This window comes from Octopus bimaculoides, chromosome 17 (genome assembly GCF_001194135.2).
Source record: "Octopus bimaculoides isolate UCB-OBI-ISO-001 chromosome 17, ASM119413v2, whole genome shotgun sequence".
Classification (NCBI taxonomy): Eukaryota; Metazoa; Mollusca; class Cephalopoda; order Octopoda; family Octopodidae; genus Octopus; species Octopus bimaculoides.
Window position 1 is genome coordinate 38135974 of NC_068997.1, and position 6645 is coordinate 38142618.

A 6645-nucleotide genomic window follows, 5' to 3' on the forward strand; every position below is an offset into this window, starting at 1 on the left:
GCTTTCTTTTATGTTTTGATTAAACTCTTTAGGGGGGGGGCTTATATTGGGGGGGGGCTATTTGTTGGACGTCCACTCTGTTGAGGCGTATGTGTTTGTGTATGTTCTGGTCAAACACTTTGCCTGACTCCAAGGTATTGGTGGAGGGCCGAAGTTGGGGGACTGGTGATTATAGTCATGATGGGGCACGTAGGTATGATGTACTACTTTTCGTGTGAGCAAGAATTAAAAATTTCACTTTTGCAATTCAGGTAAATGACTGGGTGCTTGGAGGTCTTAAAAATTTTCTTTTGTCAGCCAGACATAACCTATCTTCGTTTCCGGTTGCTATTGAAGTACGCTTTACATGTCTCTTGAATCTTCCACTTTATGACCATACGTGTTCGGCCAGGGTTGTGGAATTACGTGTCTCCCGAATGCATGTATGTATCTGTATATATCTACGTGTGTGTATCTTTCGTTCTGTGTTTGTCCCCCCATCACCTGCTTGACAACCAATGTTGTTGGTTCAGTTTCCCGTAACTTAGCCGTTCGGCAAAAGTGTCCAACAGAATAAGTATTAGGCTTTAAAAATAAGTCCCGAGATCGATTTGTTCGACTAAAACCTTTCAAGGCGGTGCCCCAGCATGGCCGCAGTGATATGACTAAAACAAGTAAAAGATAAAAGAAAAGATATAAACCTTGATTTTCCCTTTAGAATCCATTTAACAGTACGTAAAAATAAAAATAAAACACGATGTAAAAATAAGCATGTAAATAGCATAACAACTTGGATAATTAGAATATGTATATGCAGGATATATTACAGAGATGAAACTATCAGAGGAATATGTGAAAATAACAGATGATACTATACAGTAGAAATTAATGAATATGGTGTATATGTAGTCCCTTTGGGAAATAATATCTTAGCTGTAAACACCATAAGTAGCGATTGTATAACTACTATTTCTAGAACCCAAATTTCTCACGCTTGATAAGATCTTGAAAAAGTTCAAATAATGGCATGGATTCGATAATGTAACGTAAGTAAGTTTAGAAACCCTTCAAAGCAACCATTGAAATATGTTAACATAAAGCGAATATCAAGGAGACTATAGATATATTTTATCTTTTATTTGTTACAGGGACGTAAACACACCAACAACGGTTGCCAAGCAATGATGGGAGGACAACGACAGACAGGCACACACACGCACACGCACACATTCAAACACACACACACTTACACACACACACACACACACACACACATATATATATATATATACATATATACATATTCAGATGAATATGGTACTTAAGTTGAGGCACCAGAATTTAGTACGGTATTATGCATGCAATTTCAAAGTAAGGTGATTAAAATCAAAATACGCAACAAGGATATCCAGAGGTAATGCACTACGATCGTTTCATGCAACTCCATTTAACTGAACAATGCAATCATTACATCAATTTAAAATGCAGAGCAATCCTCAGCTGCACAAAAACATAGGATTTAATTAAATTAGAACAGATGGACACATTAGTATAAATATACCTAAAATTTCCAGGAAGTTAAGGAGATAGACAAAGAACATGTTGCCTCTACTACAGCATATAAGTTACTAAATTATCAAGAAGGCTCTACCTGTCACTGATTTTATTTGTTTTTATGGGGTCAGTTTTAATTTATAGACTAGTTTATCAAATCCTTGTATATCTAAGGCTGAGAGAATAAAGGGCAGTATCTGTTAGGGGTAGGACTGAGAAAGCAGACACAAATCATAGTTGGTATAGTCATAAAAATCAAGATTTATTAGAAGCAATATCATAAGGTTTGGTAAAGGAAAACTTAAAACAAGATGTTAGCTGACAACTAAGGGGGTCGCCCACTAGCAGACCAATGATAATGAAACAGGGCAAGTCTTATCATGTAGTACTATAGTTAAATGTTTTAAACAATGTTGCTATATTGTATACAATTAAAGTTTATGGCTATTCTGAGGGTTATTAAGAAGAATATATTAACAAAAGGATAGAAATTTGTGAATATTTTTGAGTATATACCAAACTTTTACCACAATAGAGGGAGGAAAAGAAATTATCCAGAAATAGTTTAATATTTATACATATTGTACACTTAAATACTAACTCATCAGATGGTATCTGTGAATATTGATTAATTGGTATATAGTGGTATTAATAAAGGACTATTGAGGTAAAAGAACATTCTAATTATATATTAATAACATTATAATCTAAGCAGTTTTTTTATAAGTAGTTAATATACCAGTATAGTTTAATATAAGCTAAGTACGAATTTATAGAGATACAAAGATTAGCTTCATTTTATAAAGGCTAATTATAAATTAATAAAGAAATGAAATAAAATAATCTAGTAGGCATGAACACCATAGAAAAGGAATAAAATAGCTTAATTATTAATACTATGGTAAAGTATATGTAGCTTATTAACACCAATAGAGAAGATTTATAGAAAAAGTATAATAGTTCAAAATATATTAGACTAAAACTTATATATTAACTTATTTAGCTAATATCAATAAAACACTGATGTCTGATAAAGAAATGTTTAAGTTATGGAACATTCATATTTTACACTAATCTTTCTATATATAAACTAAGGGTTATATTATAGGTTTAAGAAGTTATTATTGTTACTCCTTACATGATATTTATAGTTTCTTAATGGTACTTGTTTAGAAGGGTTATTTATATAAAGGCCCTTATATAATACTAAGATTAGGAGGGTAGAGCCATTTAAGAAAGAAAGAAATCAAGTAATTTCTAAAGATCATTTCAAACAATATTGTCTTATTGTATAAAGTTAAAACTCAGCGTAATCAAAATTATTAAGAATGAAATTTTAACAAAAGGATAAAAAAACTTCTATGAATATTTTGAGTATATACCAAATTTTTTTTACCACAATAAAGGGAGGAAAAGAAAGCTGCAAAGAAAATACTTTATTATTTATTTACTTATTACTTATCTAAATATTAACTTACTATAGTGGTTTCTATAGAGATTGATCAATTGAATGTATCTGGTATTCAATAATGGACCAACCGAGGTTAAAAAACATGTTAATTGTATACTGATTTAATTAAATTGAACTATTTTAAGTTGTCGAGATACCGGTATTACCTTATATAAGCTGAGTATGAAATAATAGCGGTACAATGATTAGATTTATTTAAGGCTACTATGAAATAATAACAACAATAACAATAATAATAAAATGATCAGTTAGGGTAGAACATCATAGAAAAGGAATAAAGACAGCCTAATCACTAAAACCATAATAAAATATCTATACCTTATTAGCTTCAATAGCAAATATTATAGAATGTGCATAATAATTTAAGTAAAACAATATGTCATTATTGTATAAAGTTAAAATGTAGGGTTATCAGGAAGATTCATTTGTACCCCTATAAATTCATACTTAGCTTATAATAAACAATATGGGTATTTTCATAACCTAAAATTAAACTGCTTAGATTATAATTTAACTAATTTGTAGTGAATTTCGTTTCTCACCTCAATGATAAATCAATATATATATATATATATATATATTAATGTTTAGCAGAAGCAACAGAGTGACTCAAGCTCTGAGAGATTGATAAGTGCTAAAGCACGAAACTTTTGGACCTTGAGTCACTCTGTTGCTTCTGTTAAATATTAACAAAAATATATACATACTCATACGTTGAGTCCTATTTTTCCTGTTTGCATCACCATAACTGTTCGCACACACAAATATATATACATAAACACATATAGACATGTGTGTGTGTGTGTGTGTGTGTGTGTGTGTGTGTGTGTGTGTGTGTGTGTGTGTATGCGTGTGTGTGTATACGAGAGCTTCTTTCAGTTTCCATCTACCAAACCCACTCACAGAGTTTGATCTGCCCGAGGCTATAGTGAAAGACACTTGCTGATGACGCCATGCAGTGGGACGGGACCCGGAACCATGTGGCTAGGAAGCAAACTTCTTACCACACAGCCACGCCTGCGTCTATGTACATACTTTTTAAATCATCGTAACAGTTTCCTGTAATGCCGAAGTTTAATTATTCAATATTTTCAGGGAAATCCAAGAACTGAGTAAGTTGTTCTGTTGTGTTATAACCCAAGATATTGTTCTTCCCAAATCGTTCTCAATGGAGTTTTCGTTTCTATATTACAGAATACGTTGAAAATTCCAACGTTTGTGTTCGTTTTATTAAATAGCTATTACATAATTAGTAACTGTAACAACAATGTCTGCAACTGAAGCTAATCTCCAGGTAGAAGCAAACATAAAGTGAATCGTGGTATATAAACCTTCGTGAATTCTACATTTCTTATCACAAACCTATTTTTGCATCAGATCATTTAAATAACTGAGAATTTTCGCAGAAATTTCAGTTTTTCTTCGTATTGTTTTCAAAAGTTAAAGAGTACAATATTTTGGTAAATTTACCTCGTTATGTAGCTTTTAATAGATACATATTTGGAGAGGTATTTGAAAACAATAGGCAATTCAGTTTAGTAAAGTAATTTAGTATCTTAAACATTTTCCTTGCGGTATAATGGTGAGAGATATTTCTTTTCCAAACATAGTTTAAACACCCGGGCACTTCCCATGGGTTCTGTCACTTAACTACTAGTTATTATGGCAGCATCTGCTCTTTCAGGTGGAATCTTACATCTATTTACCTACTCAACAAACGTTTCAGTGTAACGCGAGAGAAACAAATATAATTTCAGATAGAAAGAACACATATATCGATTTTCATTTTAAGTTAAATACCTCAGTTATTTGGAGACCTACTTCTCAGCCATTGAATTTAATAGTGCTGCTATAGAACTGAAATTGGCAGAAACCAATTTTAAATGAAAAAAATAAAATAAAATAAAATCCATATTAAAAAATAGTATCTCATGTATATAAAGTATAAGGTACTGATTGATTATACTTACATACGTTATTTATAAAATAATACGAATAGATAGATAGATAGATAGATAGATAGATAGATAGATAGACAGACAGACAGACAGACAGACAGACAGACAGACAGACAGACAGACAGACAGACAGATAGATAGATAGATAGATAGATAGATAGATAGATAGATAGATAGATAGATAGATACACACACTCACACACGTGTGAGTGTGTATGTAGTGTGTGAGTATGTGTGTATGTGTGTGTGTATGCATGTATGTATGGTATGTATGTATGTATGTATGTATGTATGTATAGTAAATATTAACAATACTGCTGTTGATAAATAGGAATGAATTTATATATACATAAACATGTGGCCTGCGACACTATTTGTAGCTGTTTTCATGAGTGCTACTCTGTAAAAGTAACTAAAAATGTTTGTCTATTATTAAATATTTTGCTTAACCACGCACGCGCGCATGTGTGTGTGGGTGAGCGTGTGTTGAAGATGTTTATTAGTCAAAACGGGTTGTTTCAAAATGAGCTCAATGCTGTTGGTATTCAATTTCCTCATATCATGGTTTACATCTGAAGGATAGGTATTCTATTAAATATTTAAAAATGAAACGCGTGTTACAAAATGGAAAATAATTTACTCTCTACTGTATATTTGCTCTACTCAAATGCATCTTTAAATCACTACACTAGAAATTTTTTCAACTTTACATCATAAAGAATAACATTATGCTGTTTACCTTCTGAAATATAAGTGAATGGTTGCAACAGACTAAAAACAAACGGCCATGGCTGAAAACCAGTAACTGTGCTTTCGCAGATTGCTTTGTAATAACCAATATCGCTTAACAGATAAGTGTGGGTAAGGCGGCAGGCTGGCAGAAACGTTAGCACGCCGGGCGAAATGCTTAGCGGTATTTCGTCTGCCGTTACGTTCTGAGTTCAAATTCCGCCGAGGTCGACTTTGCCTTTCATCCTTTCTGGGTCGATAAATTAAGTACCAGTTACACACTGGGGTCGATGTAATCGACTTAATCCATTTGTCTGTCCTTGTTTGTCCCCTCTATGTTTAGCCTCTTGTGGGCAATAAAGAAATAAGATAAGTGTGGGTAAGAAGATTGCTTCATCAATGTGTGGTTTCGAGTTCAACGCCACTGCGCAACCCCACGGCCAAGTTTCTTCTGTCATAACATTGAGCCTATCAAAGATACATGACTGAATTTTGTGATATGGAAACTGAATGGAATCGCGTCAGACGTTTTCTTCTTGTTCATGGTTGCTATGTATCGCCTGGTTTTAAAACACCACCTAACAGAAAAAATATAGCTTAAATTCTGCATTATTTTGAAGGATTTTTTTATTTTGCATTAATACAGGCATGTAAGTAATTTATTTATTATTGAATATAATGATGTTAATTGTTTAAGTTACGAAACAATTTTCCGTGATATTAGAATTTCAAACTCTTTCTGTGTCATTTATGACTCTACAGACTCCTTATCGTTTGCTCTTGTATCGTCCTATATATTCTATGTTTTGTAGAATGATGCATAAAGGAGTTTTTTATGAGTACTACCGTATTGCTTGAATCCAAATATTATGACTTAAAGATATATATGTATATACATATGTGTATATATGTATATATATATATATATATATATATATATATATATATATATAT

The 6645-nt window shown here is 32.1% G+C and overlaps 1 protein-coding gene across 1 annotated transcript in view; it reads right to left on the bottom strand.

The window, feature by feature from the left end:
• LOC106884049 (dual 3',5'-cyclic-AMP and -GMP phosphodiesterase 11A) overlaps positions 1-6645 on the bottom strand; it is a 359609-nt gene that overhangs the window by 218698 nt on the left and 134266 nt on the right. The window lies entirely within an intron of this gene.